Source organism: Pogoniulus pusillus, chromosome 18, assembly GCF_015220805.1.
Source record: "Pogoniulus pusillus isolate bPogPus1 chromosome 18, bPogPus1.pri, whole genome shotgun sequence".
Taxonomy (NCBI): domain Eukaryota; kingdom Metazoa; phylum Chordata; class Aves; order Piciformes; family Lybiidae; genus Pogoniulus; species Pogoniulus pusillus.
Genome location: NC_087281.1, coordinates 1,023,387 through 1,044,365, shown reverse-complemented (window position 1 = coordinate 1,044,365; position 20,979 = coordinate 1,023,387). Strand labels below are relative to the sequence as shown.

Sequence of the window (20,979 nt, the reverse complement as noted above, 5' to 3'; positions counted from 1 at the left end):
GATAGGTTACCTGTGGTAAACAACCTGTGAGTACCACCCAGGGGGGCTGGCCAGGGTCAGCCCCCTGGGGCTGTGTCCGCCCTGGGGGCCAGCAGATTCCACCCCCTGACAGCTGTGTGTGGGTTGCTCACTGTTCTCAGCCTAGGCCCCTGGGAGCCTGTAAGGCTCCAAGGACACTTCCCATCACCGGGCCTGATGTTTACATTCCATACCTCGCTGCAGGAGAAAGCTTCCCACAAATAAAGAACTGTGGCCATGCTGTAAAACTCTGTCAGCATCACTGGATATGACTTACAATCATTCTCCAGTACATTCTATGGTAGCTTTCCACAAAACTATAGTAATATAAGACAATATGCCACTGTCCTGGAGTCCTGTACCCCTAAATTCCTCTCCTGCCTGGACTTCGGGGGGAAAGGGGAAAAGCCGCCTGGTTTCCCTCCCCCCTTGCCTGCCCTGCAGCCGTGAAGGGGGGGAGGACTGCCCTGTGAAGGGGGGGAGGACTGCCCCGTGAAGGGGGGGAGGACTGCCTTGTGAAGGGGGGGAGGACTGCCCCGTGAAGGGGGGGAGGACTGCCCCGTGAGTTCCCGCGCTGGAGCCAGGCTGGGACTGGCCGTGCGCTTTCGCGCCTAAGGTGTGGTAACTCTGCCCTTTGTCTAGCGAAGGTTATAACTATTGGGGGTCTTCCCGCCTTTGGGGTTCCCACTTTGGAGTTTGCCTGTGCCTGGACGTATGTGTCTGCCTGAGCTCACACTCCCCCCTGTGCCTGGACTGCAGAGAGACCTTCAGGGATTTGCTTTCCTGTTGACACCTTTGTGTGCCTAACAACCCTTAACAACCTCTTAACCATTCACCTGCAGCCGCTGGAAAAGGAGATGAACACAGACCACAGGAATCAGCCTGAGTGAGTTATTTGGCTTAGCTTAATTTAGTAAGAAACCGCTATTAATTAATAGCTGAGTCCTTTTCCAACTTCTGACTTCCAATATGGTCAGATTATTGACGGTGTCCTTGTAGGTTAATTCTCATGCAACTGAATCTGCTTATTAAACTAAATTAATCTTTGTATATATAGTTGTGGGGGCAGGTTTTGGGAAAATAAAAAATAACTATTTTTGATAAATTCCCGACTCGGCCACATATTAATTCCTGCTCTCCGCAACAGCCACATCTTGTTAAATCTTGTCTAAGTAGTCCCAAAAGAGATTTCTGTTTACAGCCTGGTGCTTACAGTCCTAGTAAGCACCAGGTGAGTAAGGTTCAGTTTAGTTATCCCTAAAGAAGTGTCTGTTGACCAGGTCGTGATTTTCTGCAACACTCCTCAGTTTGATCCCAAACAATAGAATCATAGAATCAGTCAGGGTTGGAAGGTTGGACTGGGTTGCCCAGGGAGGTGGTTGAGGCCCCATCCCTGGAGGGGTTTAAGGCCAGGCTGGATGAGGCTCTGACCAGCCTGCTCTAGGGTAAGGTGTCCCTGCCCATGGCAGTGTGGGGTTGAAACCAGATGATCCTTGTGGTCCCTTCCAACCCTGACAGATTCTATGATTCTAATTTCTTCCTATCAAGCTATCAGTTGGGAAATGCATACTCTACCAAATCTTCAATCACAATCCTGATTTCCTTTAACTTTTAAACTGTAATCCACTTTGTTTCTTTTTCATTCCTGCAGGTATTAAAATGATGCAAAGCCCTGCTTTCAATGAGCAAAGGAGAGATGTGTTGCTCTCTGCTTAAGCAGAGTAGCTCTCTGTGTAAGCAGAAACATTTTTCTGAGCAGCCCTTACGCTCTGTCATAAGCTCACACTACCAAGTGTGAAGAAAAGCTACCACCAAACAAAAGTATGATGGAAGCAAGTGACAAGGTACTTGGAGAGTGCAGGCGGTGAAAGCTATGAAACGGTTCTAACGCTGTCCAGTAGAGTGTCGATTAAACACAGATGTCTTCTATTCCCCAGGGCTGCAAGTACATGCAGCGTGCTCACTACAATCTGTCTTTCTGGTTTGTTGTGCAGAGATTCTCTCTTCCTGAGGAAAGGTGAAGCCTAAGTGTGTTTTGGGTGAGCACAGAACATGGACATGGCATCTATAAAATATGACCTGCTCAGTACATTTACAAAGAAAGAAAAAAAAACAGATTCACAAAAACCTTCTCTAAAATAAACCCAAATGTGCCAGTTTGAGGCTAACTGGAATAATTTAATGGGAAAAATCAGATTATGGGCTGTGAAAAGGAAACGATGGTGATGTCTCCTTCATTCATGGGCTTGCTGAGGTGGATAAAAACAAGAACACAAAACATAGATAAGACAGTGTGTCTGTGGGTCTCTACTGGAGCCTGTGCTTTCTGCCTGGACTGCTTTTTCGCAGCTAATCCTTCTGCTTTCTAATCCCCCTGGCTGATCCTCCAAACTCACCTTTAATGTAAGGCAAAGTCTGGGGTAATTTAGAGGGGTGGAAAGGAGGTGGAAGGGTGGTTGGGAGCCCCTCCTGGGGACTCTGGTTTCTGGGAGGCCTGCTGTGATTCTGTATTACTTTTTAACTTGTATATTACTGTCTGCAGCTGTATAGATTGCAAATATCTGTTTGTATATTGTGCTAAGATGTAAATATAAAGCTTCATTCATTAATTTCCAGCTCAGTCTAGTCTGGGTGATATCATAAGGGGGGGGGGGCGGGGAACGACAGGTAACTCTGAAACCATCACAACAAACCAACCCTTAAAAGGCTGTAGAACATTGGGAATTTTTAAACCTCATTTTAAACATCCATTTTTTAGGCTTCTTATTTATTAACATTTGAAGTCTGTCTATGCTTTTGACACAAACTTTACTACACCAGAACTTAGAACCATTAATTGAGAAGGGACAGAACCATTTAGAAACACATATATTTATCATGCTATGACCAACAAATCTGACTACACTGTAAAACAGGCATACAGAGCAGAAATTGTTACAGGATCCAAGCATCAAATGTTGTCAATAAAAGACTTGAGGCTGCATGAAATATATAATCCAGAATGACTTTACAATAAAAATAAATGAGTGCTCAGAATTTTATACGGATGGCTTGATATTGTATCAGCACAAGTGGAAAAATAGAGTGATAAGAAAGAGATATACTCTATTGAATAAATAATATTAGAAGACTGTACAGTTAAATGACATACTCTGCTTATTATATTTTATATTATGGTCTCTGATGACCAAGCCAACACTAATACTGTAATGGCATCCTGGCCTGGATCAGGAACAGTGTGGCCAGTAGGACAAGGGAGGTTATTCTACCCCTGTACCCAGCACTGGTCAGGGCACACCTTGAGTGCTGTGTCCAGTTCTGGGCTCCTCAATTCCAGAGAGATGTTGAGGTACTGGAATGTGCCCAGAGATCATCCAGTCCAACCTATTACTCATCCCTATCCAATCAACTAGACCATGGCACTAAGTGCCTCAGCCAGGCTTTTCTTGAACACCTTCAGGGATGGCAACTCCACCACCTCCCTGGGCAGCCCATTCAAATGCCAATCACTCCATCTGGCAACAATTTCCTCCTTACATCCAGCCTAGACCTCCCCTAGCACAGCTTGAGACTGTGTCCCAGTGCTCCATGCCTTTGCTGCTTTTGGTAGGCTGAGAAGCTGGATTTAAAATAAAACATGCATGGAAAACCATATTCTTAGAACTTGCTGCCCAGCTTGTTGAAGTCTTTGATCTTTGATCACATTCTGTGATCTACAGCCCCCCTGGAGGTGTTCAAGACCTTCTTCTTCTTCAGTTTTGAAAAATAGAGGACTGAAGCAGAAATAGTCAGAAGAACTGATTAGAAAGAATTTAAAGTGATAATTCATGAGGGTTGAGCAAACCAGAACTGACCCAGACTGATATTCAGAGGTAGGGTGTTGGCTGGATCACCTGCAGCTGATCACCTGAACCTCTAGGACAGTGTCAAGGGCAGAACTTTCTGATCTGGAAAGAAACTAGCAAAAGCTAGGAAAAGAATACCATCTGCTTGGTCTCTTCAATACCATGGGTAGCAGTGACGGAAGATGCACAGAGAGAGTGACAGCCCCTGAATGAGCCTGTAATTACTTCCCTTTAAAGATACTACAGTTTCCAAGACACAGTGCAAACGATTTTGAAATTAGGAACACTGCATGTGATTACCACAAGTCCAACGTTAGTCAGACAGGAGCTTAAGCTCTGGAAATGTCAATTTTCAGACTAAAAAGGGTTATAGACATTGATGTAAGTGATTTAGTCAGATAACACCCGTGAACATTAAAAGGGCATGAGTTACACTCATAACTTCCCATGTGTCAAAAATTACAAGATTATTCCTCAAAGTCTGCTGGATAGGGAGATCTTTCAGAAGCAGATGGGAAATCAGGTTTTGCTGAAAAAGGAAAGGTTCTGATCCAACCACCAGAACATACTAATTACAGAATGAGCCATATCAAAATAAGAATGAACACGCACAAAACCTTAGTGGAAAAAAATCCATCAGTGGATGTGTATCCGAGCTGCATAAACTTAAGAACAGACAAAGCCACAGATGATGAGGATCATGAACCAGCAAATAACTGGTTTATGTTCCTCATCATCTGTGGCTTTGTCTGCTCTTAAGTTTATGAAGCCTACTGCCTTTCATTAAAATAATGATATATATATTCTACAAGACAGAGTTACACTTGAATGTACAATGGCACAGTGCAGAGGCCAGGATGAACCTAGAATGTTAAAAACAGAACAAAAGAAAACACAAGAAAAAAAAGATTCTTATCAGTAATTTGTTCACTGATTAAGGAAAAATCAACTCTCTGCATGACTAGTACTACGCTCAGAGACCACCTCCACCTCTGAAATAAACAAAGAGTCCTCAGGGTAGGGCAATTGCTTAAGATTACTCTGTCAAAGGTAAAGAAACTAACCTTACCATACAGACTCTATGCACAATCCACTCACATGGAGTTTGCCCAACCCAGGATACAATCCTGTCTTGAGTCTACAACTACCCGAAGGGAGGTGTTAGCCAGGTGGGGTTGGTCTCTTCTGCCAGGTAACCAGCAACAGAACAAGGGGGGACAGTCTCAAGTTGTGGTGGGGGAGGTCTAGGCTGGATGTTAAGAGGAAGTTCTTGACAGAGAGAGTGATTGGCATTGGAATGAGCTACCCAGGGAAGTGGTAGAGTCACCATCCTTGGAGGTGTTCAAGCCTGGCTGAGGCACTTAGTGCCATGGTCTAGTTGACTGGACAGGGCTGGGTGCTAGGTTGGACTGGATGATCTTGGAGGGCTCTTCCAACATGCTTGATTCTGTGATTCTATTTACAGATGCTAAGGGCTCTGTGCTGTAGTCACTACTAGACACTCTAATGCTCTTTTCTGTATTGCAAAGCCAATTTCCTCTGGACTGTGCAACACATACAACTTTCAATCTCTTCTAGGACTGTCAGTCTGAAATTGTACAATGAAATAAAGAGCTGGAAGATCAACCAGTTGCAAAATATTGCCTATATGAAAAACGCATCTCCTTTTATAGGACCCTGCTTTTCTCTGCTCACTCATTTGCTAAATCTTACATATACTTGTGAAGACTGGACTGCTTAAAGGAAATACACACACACACACACACACATTAATCTACACAGAGAGACCACTTTGCTCATGCAGAAATAACTTCTTCAACTGAGGAAACTGGGATCTAAAACAGCTGTGTTTCAAGGCCCCGCTCTTAAAAGTCAGTCAGGATTAGGTTCTCTGTTTCAAGTGCTGAGGCTTTTCCTGTTCTTGTGAGCAGTCAGTCAATGTTTAGCTGTATAAGTGTTTTCAAAGCTACAGTTGAGACAGCAGGAGCTCTCAGTTTAAGAACAGTAGTCATTCTCCCCATTAAAGAAAAAAAAGAAGAGAGAAAAGAAAAAGAAAAAAAACCTCCTCCAAAGGGGTGTTCTGGCTTAGATCAAGAGCATTCCTCTTTCCACTACTGTTGGAGCCCAGGAGTTTCCAAGGAACTGGAGAGGAGAACACCCTGTGCTAGGAATAAAGACAAGGAGATGCAGACTGAAGGAGGTGTGACTTGGACCATAGCAGAGAGATCTAATGGCTAGCTGAATAAGGCTGGAAGATTAGAGGACAAGAGATAGATGTACTTCAGAGCAACTCTTTGGAGGTACACGTTGTCATCCATGCACAGCAAATGGGAAATGGAGGTCAGCACTGCAAGGGAGGGCATACTGAATAAGGCAGTAGCATAGAAGATCAGGACAGAATAACCCAACAATTAGGCACTGAGAAGCAGCTATATGAGGAGCAAAGTCTTCAGGAAAAACAGGCAAATTTGGTAGGCTAGGCCAAACAAAATAACCTGTCAAAAGGGAAAGGAGAAATTTAGAAATAAATGTAGAAAAATCAAGGAAGAGAAGTAGGTTAATTTTTTGAACCAAATGTTGCATATTGATAGACACAGCATCTGCTGGCAAAGGAAAGAAAATTAGAAGGCAAGGCAGATGAGAATAAATAGAGGGACTCAAGGCTAAAGGAGCATGCTTCCATTAAAGCACGTGTCTCCAGATGGCGTTTTGCAAGGGCATTTGTAATGGTTTAGTGCAAAGGCTAACCTGCCTGCTCCCCCAGCAGAAAGGCAACAACTCAGGGCTGAAATAAAGAGATAAGAGTTTAGTATAACATGAGATATCATGAGCACAATGCATAATTCCTCAGGTAGTAATCTAATTAATCTAATAATCTATAATACAATGCATGTCTAATAATCTAATAATACAATGCATGATTACCTTACCTTGGCTATTTGCAGAAGCACAGTGAAACACAGGAAAACTCCATCATGAAACAGAAAGCCAAAACCAGCAGCTACCTGACTCCACTTGTTCTGCTACCATGCCTGAAGAAAAGAAACAACGCCCAGAACCCAGAAGCAGCAACCAGAACATGAAGCTTCCCATGCTGCAATCTGAATTTCAAGCCCCATAACACTTTGCTCCAGTTAGCACTTTTATTGTTTGATGCTGTCATGAGTGTGGCATGGTATGAACAACAGCACCAGGTTCAACTCAATCTGTGAGACGATCTTAACTGGGAAAGGAAAACAACAACGTTTGAGCACACTAGCTCTTCCAATATAGCTACAGCAACACTGTCACAGCTGTGAAAACACAGAATTATAAAGCAAAGCTGTTAGTTCAGACTGGAAAAAAAAAAAAAAGTAAAAAAATGTGGACAGTAGGCCACAACATGCTGTGGGGCAGAGTTTCCTGCTGCCCCACAAAATCACCGGACTAACTCAGCTGGCTGGAGGTTAAGGAATGGGGCTATATTTACTGCACTGCACAATTTATAAGCATATATACACAATATATACAGCTACTTACAACTACATACAATTATATACAAGTTAAAAGTAAGACAGAAATACAAAACCCCTCCTGAACAGCAGAATAGCTCAGGAGGGCTTTCAAACCAACTCCCCTCCTTCTTTCTGCCCCTCCTCCCTTATTTAAAAGTCTCTTATGTGCAAGGGGTGAGGTGTGGAAAGCCAGATCAGAAGTTTGAAGCAGAATTGTTAGTTGGGGTAGTACAGGTTAGGCAGAGGAATTAGTGAAGCAAATGGCAGCCAGCCAGACTGACTGACTTTGTTTCTTGTTTTCATACTTCTCAGCAGAACAAATGAGTGATATAGATGTCACTATTATTTTCTTTCCACAGCCAATGATCTAATTTCTCTCATTAAAATATTCCAATTAACCTCAAACTAGCTGTGAGAGTCTAAATCCTCTCTCTCGTTCATCAACAAAGATAAAGATTGCATCGTCTCTCCTTAATCTTGTTACTTCTGGGACTCAGACTTGGTGCTTGGCCCAAAGCTCAGGGATGCAAATCAACAGACAACACCTTCAAAACTCCTGAACCTCAGCCTGGCTGGAATGCCCAGGAGGCCTACATCTTATCTCAGCTACCCCCAAGGGAAAAGGTTTGTGTGCCTTCAGGATGTGGACAGGTGCAGCCAGGAAGGGGGCAGAGACCCTCTCCCCGGTGGCACCGGACCCCTGCAAATGCATGAGAATACACAGGAAGATGCCCTGGGGAGCTGCAGCTGGGCACTGAGCAGAGAACTGTATAAAAAGGCAGGAGAAATGCCTGCCAAAGGGTGACATCTCCATCGGACCACCAGTGGCATCTCCATCGGACCACCACCAGATCACCAGAGCTGCACAGCACCTGAAGAAACTGACAAACTCCACAGCAGATCACCCCTGGGCCACGCACCCGTCTCTCTCTCTCCCCTCCATCTGCGACTGAGGGTAATATGATCATGGCTTTTTTCCTTCCCTGCTCCTTCTTCTCTTCTCCATCATTCTCTTTATCTCTCTCTCTCCCCCTTCTCCCCTCCCTCCCTCCGTTTTGCCCAACCCTATCCTTTAATGAACAGTTTCATGGTGATGTCTGGTCTCGTTTGCACCTTAATTTCACAACACAGAATCCATAAGAACTGGTCTAGCTCCTCTGGACAGAGATACTGTTCATCTCTGCTCCTCCGAACCTTGACACTAGCACAATCCACCGCTCTATATCACTGTTTTGCTGAGAATTGTCTGTCTAATCTAAAACAACATTTACAATAATTAATAGTATCAGTTCATGATTTTCAGTTTCCACTTCATTCTGGCTATCTCGGATGTAGGTGATTCAAAATCTCAGAAGACAGAAAACAGTTTGTCTCTTCACAGATGTACATAAACCAGAAACTCCTAACAACTTGTATTATGCACTCTGACTTGAAACTCAGCTAAGGTTAAATTTCTCTGTGGAATACACTGGATTTCACCATTCTCCTGCATTACCCAATATGTATGACCAGGACCTTCAGCAGACACCACCCCTTGGACAGGTTTCCCTTCGCCCGAAGGAGAAAATACCCAAACAGTTTTCCCTAACAGATTCCTTTCACGTACAACAGGAACTTTATCACCATCTACTGTTTGGGCCAAATCTGATTGTGCAGGTCCTGCTCTGTTTACTGAACCACTACTATTTACCTACCAGGCAGCTTGTGCTAAATGTTTGTCCCAGTTTTTCAGAGTTCCACCCCCCATGGCTTTTTAGGGTGGTTTTCAGCAAACTGTTGTAGCACTCAATCTTCCCTGAAGCTGGAGCACAGTAGGGTATGTGGTAGATCCACTCAATGCTGTGCTCTTTGGCCCAGTTTTTTACAAGATTGTTCTTGAAATGAGTACCATTTTCTGACTCAATTCTCTCTGGAGTTCCATGTCTCCACATGGTCTGTCTCTCCAAACCAACAATGGTGTTACGTGCAGTTGCCTGTGGAACTGGATAGGTTTCCAGCCATCCAGTGCTGGCCTCTACCATCATTAGCACATACTGCTTGCCAGAACGAGATTGAGGTAAAGTGATGTAGTCAATCTGCCAGGCTTCACCATACTTCTACTTTGACCATCTCTCACCATACCATAAGGGCTTGATTCGCTTAGCCTGCTTAATAGCAGCACAAATGTCACAGTCATAGATGACTTGGGTGATAGCGTCCATGGACAAGTCAATTGACCTATCGCGAGCCCATCGGTATGTTCCATCTCTGCCTTGATGTCCAGATGAGTCATGGGCCCACCGAGCTAAGAACAGCTCACCTCGGTGTTTCCAATCAAGGTCAAAATCAGAGTTGGTATCAACTTGAGCAATCTTAGCAGCTTGGTCTGCCCTCTGGTTATGTTGGTGTTCCTCAGTAGCTCTGCTAATTAGGCATGTGTGCATCTACGTGCTGCACCTTCACTGGAGTTCTCTCCAGTCGTGCATCAATGTCCTGCCATAGATCAGCACACCAAATAGGCTTTCCTTTCCTCTGCCAACCATTCTTCTTCCAGTCCTTCAGCCCACCCCACAGAGCATTGGCTACCATCCACGAGTCAGTGTAGAGGTAAAGGATAGGCCAATTCTCACGTTCAGCCACATCAAGAGCAAGTTGAACAGCTTTTACCTCAGTGAACTGACTGGATTCTCCTTCTCCATCTCTCGCTTCGGTAACTCTCCTGGTTGGACTCCAAACCACTGACTTCCATATTCGCTTGTTCCCAACAAGACGACAGGAACCATCTGTGAACAAAGCATAGTTCTTTTCCTGATCAGAGAGATCACCATAGGGAGGAGCTTCCTCAGCACGAGTTATTTTCTCCTCTGGAGGTTTGGTACAGTCTGTGCCTTCCGGCCAGTTGGTGATCACCTCCACCAGACCAGGTCGGTCAAGATTCCCCATTCGTGCTCGTTGGGTTATCAAAGCCATCCATTTAGACCAGGTTGCATCTGTGGCATGATGCGGTACTGAACCTTTGCCTTTGAACATCCAGTTCAGAACTGGCAGTCTAGGAGCTAAAAGCAATTGTGACTCAGTTCCAATCACTTCAGAAGCTGCTTTCACTCCTCCATAAGCTGATAGTACCTCTAGCTCTGTTGGAGTGTAATTTGTCTCTGAATCTCTGTAGCAACGTCCCCAGAAACCAAGTGGACGACCACGTGTCTCATTTGGAGCTCTCTGCCAAAGGCTCCAAGTTGGACATTGTCACTGGCAGCCATGTACAGAATGTTCTTAATGTCCAGACCAGATCGCACAGGTCCCAAGCCCACTGCGTGGACTACTCGCTTGATCTGATCAAAGGCTGCTTGGTGTTCAGGTCCCCACTCAAAATTGTTTCTCTTACGAGTCACATCATGCAGAGGTTTGACAATTTGACTGAAACCAGGAATGTGTAATCTCCAAAATCCCACCACACCTAAGAAAGAGAGAGTCTCCTTCTTACTGGTGGGAACTGCCATAATAGAGACTTTGTTGATCACATCCTGAGGAATGTAACAGCGACCATCCTGCCACTGCACTCCCAGAAACTGAATTTCTTTGGCAGGTCCTTTGACCTTGTCTCTCTTAATGGCAAAACCTGCTTGCAGCAGAATGTGAATGATTTTGTTACCTTTCTCGAAGACTTCCTCAGCAGTTTGGCCCCACACAATGATGTCGTCGATGTACTGGATGTGCTCTGGAGCTTTACCTTTCTTCAGTGCATTGTGGATGACTGAGTGACAGATGGTTGAGCTGTGTTTCCACCCCTGAGGCAAACGACTGAACTGGTACTGGATTCCTCTCCAGGTGAATGCAAACTGAGGCCTGCACTCCTTTGCTATGGGAATAGAGAAGAAAGCATTAGCAATGTCTATGGTTGCATACCATTTAGCCTCCTTCGATTCCAGCTCGTACTGGAGTTCCAGCATGTCCGGCATAGCTGTGCTCATGGGTGGAGTCACCTCATTGAGGGCATGAAAGTCCACTCCACTGTGAGACATAAGTCTGATTTGTGCACAGGCCAGATGGGACTGTTGAAAGGTGAAGGAGCTTTCTCAATGACAGCCTGACTCTCCAGTTGATGAATCAGCAGATGAGCATGCAACAAAGAGTCACGGTTAGTTCTGTACTGCTTGTGGTGCACAGTTTGAGTACCAATTGGCAGTTTCAGACCCTCTCTGTCAAGATGACCCAGAACTGCAGATTCATCTGAAAGTTCAAGTTTTATGGACAATTTCAATTTACCATCCTCAATGCCATTCCAAAAGCCCTTTTAACCTCAAACCAGCATACATGCTCATCCAGACCTATTTTCATCTACTGGTATGAAAGTTTTTGTGTTTGTTTTCTTTACAGACCAGGGCAGCTGATTTACAAAAATTTCAGAACCTCCCAGATTTTATTTTGTGTTCACCAATTCTTCTCTTCACATATCATTTCTTGGGTAATACATCATGCTCCTCATGCTTCCAAGCTGCTGGTGTCATACTGAATAGATGCAGTGTGTTGATTCTGGACTGCCGAGAATTACAGAGTAACAGACAAGTATTAACTGTCACAGGTAAGGTGGTTTCTTCCATACAGAGGATGGCTTCCTTCAGTTAAAACAGAATTAACATATTCTAAGCCTTTCCTCCCTTTCATATTTCTCCCAGCTTCCAGGACTTTGAAGTGGATTCCCATAATTTGTCTTCCATATGCAACATTAACAGATAATAACTGTAGAGGTTTTGCTGCTCTATATTTATAGGCCTGATCCTTAGTTCAAAGCTCTGATTTTCACAGTGCTCAGACAAAGGCAGAATTGGGGAGTGCAATGCAACATCTTCCAAATTCCACCTATATAAGAAATGTTCTGCTGCTATGAGCTACACAGTGTCAGGGTGAATGAAGTGCAGTTAATTTAGGCTGCAGCAGGAAGAATTCACAGTATCACAATCAGCACACATTGTTGTAAATCCCCTGCATTTGCTGGTTTACAAACAGCACAGGTGGCAACACAAACTTTAACTCTGGCAAGCATATATAAAGTTACATATTCTCTTCCCTATAATCTTTCTTAAGATTGCCTCCTCTTAGAAGTAAGACTAACAGAGGGCTCTGGGAGACAGTATCAATCTGGTGAAAGGCCTGGAACATGAACCCTATGAGGAGAGGCTGAGGGAGCTGTGGTTCATTAGCCTGGAGAAGAGGAGGCTCAGGGCTGACCTCATTGCTGCCTACAACTACCTGAAGGGATGCTGTAGCCATGTGGGGTTGGGCTCTTCTGCCAAGCAAGCAGCAACAGAACAAGGGGATACAGTCTCAAGTTGTGCCAGGGCAAGTTTGGGCTGGATGTCAGGAGGAAGTTCCTGACAGAGAGAGTGATTGGCATTGGAATGGGCTGCCCAGGGAGGTGGTGGAGTCACCGTCCCTGGAGGTGTTGAAGCAAAGCCTGGATGAGGCACTTAGTGCCATGGTCTGGTTGACTGGCTAGGGCTGGGTGCTAGGTTGGACTGGATGATCTTGGAGGTCTTTTCCAACCTGGTTGATTCTACGATTCTAAGTCTTACAGGCAATGAGAAACAAGGACCTTTAAGACAGAGCATACTTAGACTATTCTGAATAGACTCCTCCTCATGCCAAAGTATTTCTCCAATGTTTACAGTGTTTCCAAGGGGAATGCCATCATTCTGAAGAAAGTATGTTATTTGCACAGAGCAATAGTGCACACAGACCATCCAGTCTTAACGACACTTGTAACAGGCCACTGGAACATTGCAGTGACATTGTTTGTACAAGGAAGTCTCTTTATTAATTTCATCTCATTGGTGACTGTGAGATTCGAGTAGTGAGTGCAAATAGTATCATGAGAGGTGCTACAGTTTAGCATGAGGGTCCTAAATTGTAAATAAAAGTTTTCCAGAGAATTCAAGGGAATCCAGTGGGACACGCTCTACCCTCAAAGGGGCTGAACAAAAACATAAGAGATACCTTTATCTCATGCCATTGGACTGCAAAAATGCTTTATAGTTTGGAGTTACAGTGTGTTCCTCTCGCTCTCTCCTGTTTTCCTCCTTTGGTCCCTCTGAACTTTGTTTTACTCCTTTCTGCCAACCAATTTTTGGGTTATTACAGTGGGAGGTAACATAATGTGGCCTTTAGGCTGCTCTGTACACAGGAATCTGTACAAGAGGATGTGAGCTCTTGCGTCCAGGGGGGCTTGGGATATTGTCTAGTTATATATGTATGTATATATTTGCATATGTTTGTTACCTTTTCTATTTAGCTTACCTTTGTAAACAATAATCATAGAATCAACCAGGTTGGAAGAGACCTCCAGGATCATCCAGTCCAACCTAGCACCCAGCCCTAGACAATCAACTAGATCATGGCACTAAGTGCCTTATCCAGTCTTTTCCTGAACACCTCCAGGGACCGCAACTCCACCTCCTCCCTGGGCAGCCAAACTACAATACTGGTAACATCTCCCTCCAGCCACTCCACCAGAAGGCAACAAAAACACCATAGTAGGTATTGCAGATCCTATTTCAGAACATCACTTACGCTGACAGAAAAAGTTTTCTGGATTCTGAATGCAGGAAACCATACCACAAAATGTATCTCCAACACACACAGAGCTGCACACTGCATCTGAATGAGCACAGTCAAAGCATTCTTCATCTTCAGGTACTTTTTTCTTTACTTCCCTTAGAATAGTTCTCTGATACTGTACCTTGAAAGCAAACAACAACCACCAGACAACAGAACAGAATGAAGAGCTTTCTGATCAAAAACTGAAAGACTTTGAAATGTGTAATCCCATCTGCCAGGATTTAGAGAGATTTTTAAACTGCTGAATTTAAACTGCAAGATTTACATGTGCTGAAGCAGTCTATGCTTTCTGATGACCTTTTGGACTTCGAAGGCTCTTCTTGTACTATTCATGAAATGAATGCTCTCATAGTCATCACTAAACAAGTGCTACTGTCACTAGTGAACTGTGTTTAGGTAAGATGTGGCATTAGTGAACACCTATGTTTACTACATTCAGAGTATCAAGCAACATGGGAGAAATTAAAATTCCCCAAGTGTTTTTTTTTTTCTTTTTCCAGGAACAGTGTGGCCAGTAGGACAGGGGAGGTTATTCTTCTTCTGTACTCAGCACTGATCAGATCACAACTTAAGTTCTGTGACTAGGTCTGGGCTCCTCAATTCCAGAGAGATGTCAAGACACCGGAACATGTCCAGAGAAGGGCAAGGAAGCTGGTGAGGGGCTTGGAATACAAATCCTATGAGGAGAGGGTGAGGGAGCTGGGGGTGTGCAGCCTGCAGAAGAGGAGGCTCAGGGCAGAGCTTATTGCTGTCTACAACTACCTGAAGGGAGGCTGTAGCCAGGTGGGGTTGGGCTCTTCTGCCAGGCAACCAGCAACAGAACAAGGGATACAGTCTCAAGTTGTGCTGGGGGAGGTCTAGGCTGGATGTCAGGAGGAAGTTCTTCACAGAGAGTGATTGGCATTGGAATGGGCTGCCCAGGGAGGTGGTGGAGTCACCGTCCCTGGAGGTGTTGAAGCAAAGCCTGGCTGAGGCACTTAATGCCATGGTCAAGCCAATTGGCTAGGGCTGGGTGACAGGTTGGACTGGATGTCCTTGCAGTCCTCCTTCAACCTGGTTGATTCCATGACTCTGTGATTCTTTTCTTGCTATGAATTTTAATTTGCTTGGAGAGTCTGCTTTGAGTAAGAAGAATGCAGAGGGAGCTAAAAACCTTACAAGTTTGCAAAGACTGAACACAAAAGCCCATTTCAACCCTCTGCCAATCAATACAGAGATGCAGGATGCTAATCAAGCGTTTAGAATATCTTGTAGAAAAATCTGTAGCTGAGATTACAGGATAGAATTTCTGGTGGGTTGCCTTTGTAGTTCTGGGAGGGGAGGTGGGGGCTGGAACAGATAATGCTTGCATAGTGCGTTTAATAATACATGTGTTTGTCACTTGCTTCTGACAACATTCCTGAAAAGGCTTTAGCCTAAGACCTCCTGGAATGCAGCTGCATCATTTCAGACAAAACAGAGTGCATTAGAGACTCCCTCATGGCTCAGCTAGGTGATTCACCTATTGAGCTACACCACCAACCTCAAAGAGTAGCTGTCACGTCTGTCTAAATCGGAGTGAGCTAATTAGCTGTCGCAGAACTGAGTGAAGCTATTCATGACACTGGGTGGCATTGCAAGCATCCTTGTCCTGTGGCCTCCAGAAATCAATCCCAAGTTCAACAGATGCTTATATAACAGCATTAGAAAAGAACAATTTCATAGGCCATTCTGGGGAAAGAAAGTGCATGTGTGCAAAGTACAGAAGCACTATTTAACAGTGCAGAATGCTTGCTGCCTACATGCTGAGCCACATCTCACCGTTAATGACAGTCCAAGGCTCTAGCAGTGGAAACAAGGAGTCCTGCAGGATTTTCCCTTGCCTCTCACACACATGCTGTAGTCTTACCCCTGGGAATTCCCTCGCATGAGAGTGCACAGGCTTATGATCAAGAGATACAGAAACTGGTATCAGAACTATGTTTCTAATGGCATTCCCCATCTCTCAGGACAAGGAAGGACTCCTACACACCACCAGCACTGAAGCTGCTAGATGGAAGCTATAACCTTGAAAAATAAGCAAGTTCAATCTGTGGATTTTAACTGCAGTAGAAATTTGTAAGTTGATGCACATAATTAGAATTTATTAGGTCTTATAGAAATAGAATTCATGGAAATGTGTCCACATCTCAGTTTTTAGAATCTCCTATGAAAGTTCTGGGACATTCCATTGGAGACCTTCTAAGCTTCAAGCTAGCCTGAGTAATCAGGAAACACAAGCATCAACTCTGAGAGCTTCACCTTAGTGCCTGTATTGCAACCAAGGTTTGCAGAGATTCCAGCTCCAAAACCATAAATAAGATAAGGGGTTCCTGGTGTTCATCACTCCATTAGAACAATTCCTTTCTGGGAAAAATGGATTTAAGTCTGTGTGTTTTGATAAAAATAAATCAAATATATCTGCTCCACAGACACATAGCTGAGCTGCCTGGGTGTCGTGGGGAAGGCCAGAACAAGTCAAATGATAAATGAGAAAAGATTACTCATAACAAAGTAGAAATGACAAGAAATAACTCCACAAACAAAGCTCTAGAGAGCTACCCTGGGGAGAGGGACCTGGGGGGGCTGCCGGATGAGAAGCTTAATATGAGAGCCAGCAGTGTGCACTTGCAACCCAGAAAGCCAGCCAAAGCCTGGGCTCCAGCAGGACGAGGGAGGTGATTCTCCCCCTCTACTCTGCTCTGTTGAGACCCCACCTGCAGTACTGCACCCAGTATGGAGCCCTTATTACAAGAGGGAGCATGTCCAGAGAAGGACCATGAGGATGCTCAGAAGGCTGCAGCACTTCTCCTATGAGGACAGACTGAAAGAGTTGGGGCTGTGCAGTCTGCAGAAGAGGAGGCTCCCAGGTGACCTTCTTGTGGCCTTCCAGGAAAAGAAGGCCACAGAAAAGCTGGGGAGGGACTTTTTAGTCTCTCAGGGAGTGACAGGACTGAGGGGAATGGAGCAAAGCTGGAGGTGGGGAGATTCAGAGTGGAAGTGAGGAGGAAGTTGTTGAGCATGAGAGTGAAAGGCTGGACTGGGTTGCCCAGGGAGGTGGTTGAGGCCCCAAGGCTGGAGGTGTTTCTGGCCAGGCTGGCTGAGGCTGTGTGCAGCCTGCTCTAGGGTAGGGTGTCCTTGGGCATGGCAGGGGGTTGGAGCTAGATGATCCTTGTGGTCCTTTCTAATCCTGAGTGATTTTATGATCAACATACTCAGTTGAATTTATACCAGCACATAAAGAGGTAGAGAAGCAAACCTTCCCATTTTATATACCAATGGAATAAGAATTCCATGTACCTATTCCAAAAATCAGGACACTCTCAGAGAAACTTGCTCAGCACAGATGAGAAATGGATTATGATGAACTGCTGTACCTGTAGCTGGAAAGAGGAATACATCATTCCTGTCTGGACATAATCCAGCCTAGTTTTTGCCCAGATACAATTAATTATCCTGGAATGGAACATGAAATCCACTACAGTTGTTATCCATATTTGTATTCACAATCATCTGTAGAATATTTAATATTAATCTGTTGAATCTTCTTTATATATACTGGGATAAACCAAACCTCAGCAAAAAATGGGTTTATATAAATGTAATGCAGTTCTTCCTAGCAATGGTTCTACCTAAAGTATTTCCTTGATGATTATTAATCTCAGTACTAGGGGCAGCTTGATTTTTCCCCTCTCTTCCTAAGTACATGCTACTTTTGGCCTAGATACAGCAGCCACCACTCACCACTAAGATATCATAGATCATAGAATCAACCAGGTTGAAAGAGAACTCCAAGGTCATCCAGTCCAACCTAGCACCCAGCCCTGGCCAATCAACCAGACCATGGCACTAAATGCCTCAGCCAGGCTTTGCTTCAACACCTCCAGAGTTGGTGACTCCACCACCTCCCTGGGCAGCCCATTCCAATGCCAATCACTCTCTCTGACAACAACTTCCTCCTAACATCCAGCCTAGACCTCCCCTGGCACAACTTGAGTCTGTGTCCCCTTGTTCTGCTGCTGGTTGCCCGGCAGAAGACATCAACTCCCACCTGGCTACAACCTCCCTGCAGGGAGTTGTAGACAACAATGAGGTCTGCCCTGAGCCTCCTCTTCTGCAGGCTGCACACCCCTAGCTCCCTCACCCTCTCCTCATAAGATTTGTGTTCCAGGCTCCTCACCAGCTTTCACTATCTATGCCCTCAGTACTCTTTGGAAGAGGAATGTGCTTTTGTTCTTTTGTCCTTTCTATAACAGCTGATCACACAGCTGAAATGGAGAGCAAATGAATTCCTATGTTGCTTTCCTCAATACTTTCTGACTTTAAAAAATACTTTTGATATATAATTTTGCAATATTATAAATCCCAGAAATGGAGGTCATTAGAAATGTGAAAGGCCCCTGTTTGATAATGGTAAATTCTGCAACTTGGCATACATGCAATACCTCCTAAGCAAAGCTCTCAGAATGTCAGAAATATTAGTCAAAAGGACATAAAATAGCTGCATGATCAGAGAATTACACCATGTTATGGTATGCACTGGTCAGCCAAGGCACATAACATCTGTGTGATTGGGATGCTCAGAGGGCTGAAGCACCTCTCCTATGAGGATAGACTGAAAGAGTTGGCGCTGTTCAGCCTGGAGAAGGGAAAGATCCAAGGTGACAATCACGGCTTGGTTTGGAAGGCAGGAGAGCTGCAAACAACTAATGGGATGCACTTGTCCCAGCGGGAGAAAAGGATCCTGCTGGTGGACAAGAAGCTCAACATGAGCCAGCAGTGTGCATTTGCAGCCTGGAGGGCCAACCAGAGCCTGAGCTGCATCAGGAGATGTGTGGCCAGCAAGCTGAGGGAGGTGATTCTCCTGCTCTACTCTGCTCTGCTGAGACCTCGCCTGGAGTACTGCATCCAGTTCTGGAGGGATGTGGAGATGCTGGAGTGTGTCCAGAGCAGGGCCACAAGGATGCTCAGAGGGCTGCAGCACCTCTCCTATGAGGAGAGACTGGAAGAGTTGGGGCTGTTCAGTCTGGAGAAGAGGAGGCTCCCAGGTGACCTTCTTGTGGCCTTCCAGTATCTGAAGGGGGCTACAAAAAAGCTGGGAAGGGACATTTTAGGATTCCAGAGAGTGACAGGATTGGGGGGAATGGAGCAAAGCTGGAGGTGGGGAGATTCAGACTGGCTGTGAGGAGTAATTTCTTCAGCAGGAGAGTGATGAGAGCCTGGACTGTGTTGCCCAGAGAGGTGGTTGAGGCCCCATCCCTGGAGGTGTTTAAGGCCAGGCTGGATGAGTCTGTGGGCAGCCTGCTCTAGGGTAGGGTGTCCCTGGGCATGGCAGGGGGTTGGAGCTATCTGATCCTTGTGGTCCCTTCCAACCCTGACTGATTCTATGATTCTATGTGAGTTATTCTGCTTAAGGTTACACAGAAGGTAAGAAGGAAAGGAGAAAAGCAGCAGCTTTGACTCTGTTGTTCTGGCTACCTGCAACACTCTCTCACTGTGAGGATCAGTAGGCAGGTTAATGACTTGTCTGGCACAGCAGCCATTGTTTCCCTTTGAGGAAGACATCAACCTTGTCAATATCTGGGCTGCCATTTTCACTAGGCAAATAACGGGGGTTAATATTCACCAGCTATAAAGTAAAGCACTCCCTGCTTTTAATTTCTTCTGCAGTGACAGCAGAGAGGTCACCCATTATATTTGACAGAGTGACAATCATGAAAGGCTTCAAAAGGAGATTAAATGTTCTGAAGAAAATCACCATTCATATTCATAACAATGAGTTTTGGTAACAAACTCACCATGTTTACATCTACAAAAGCTTCTAATTACCCCTTTGCAAACAGGGCACTTAAAAAATGTTGCTACTTGTTCCCAAAAGGAATCAGGAAACAATGGAAGAGATTTTACATTTTAACCTCTCCATTTTAAGACAGTTTCTGACACTTGATTGATGGATACAGAACTACAGCTTGGGAGCCTGCTGATTAAAAGCTCACATCACCTTGAGTTTGGAGGTGAAAAGCAGGGAGAGAGAAAATCCTCTGACTACATGAAGAAAAGCAGGGAAGAAATAACCTAAAACTGTAGAAAAGAATAATATTTGACTACTAAATTGTATTGATTTCCCACTCATAATTGCCACAGTTCCTTGACACCTGAGAGGGAAAGCGCAGCTCCTCTGGGCTAGGTACTGCACACAGTAAGTATGCCAACAGCCTGTATACACATAACAGTAGACAGAAAGAGAAAAAATAGAGAAGAATTAAAAGATGGGGTTAAGATACTGATTATTCCCTCCTAATTTGAAGCATTTAACTAATCTACCTAAATTAGAAAGATGACAACCCCCACTCTCTTTACAGCAGTGATGAAAGTAAGCATAGACAAAGCAATTTCTGGGCTTTCTTTTGAGAGCGACTTGCTAGGCTCCTGTCTGACCTGATGCAGTTTGCTGCTGCTGCTGTGAGGGTAGGCAACAGAAATTTTCTCCTTTTTTTTTTTTTTTTTTTTTTCAGAAGTCAGCCCACAGAGCTGAGGTTTGAATTTAGTTCAGATCTCCTCAGCCAGAAGGCCTGCATTTGAGAGCGATTTGCTGTTGGAACAGGCTGCCCAGGGAGGTGATGGAGTCGCTGCCCAGGGAGGTGATGGAGTCACTGCCCCTGAAGATGTTCAAGGAAAGCCTGGCTGAGGCACTTAGTGCCATGGTCTAGCTGACTGGATGATCTTGGAGGTCTCTTTCAACTTGGATGCCTCTATGATTCTATGATTCATAGGCAAATTTTTCAAGGAGTATGTTAGAATAAAAGAATTGAAACACTACTGATATATCAGCACAGATTAATATGTACCCCAGAGAGAGAATACTTTTCTTCAGATTGGTTTAAGACAAAGTAAAATGATAAGCCATATAAAAAAGAGACACTCCTACCTGTGAGGTCTCTTCCAACCCTGATGATACTGTGATAAGTAAGACAGTGACCACATGATAATTAGAGGGATTTTGATTCACA

At 44.6% G+C, this 20,979-nt stretch overlaps 1 long non-coding RNA gene across 1 annotated transcript in view; it reads left to right on the top strand.

Annotated features, from left to right (window-relative positions):
• The window catches only part of LOC135183333 (uncharacterized), a 541,852-nt gene that overhangs the window by 122,128 nt on the left and 398,745 nt on the right, over positions 1 to 20,979 (top strand). The gene's annotated exons all lie outside the window — the stretch shown is intronic.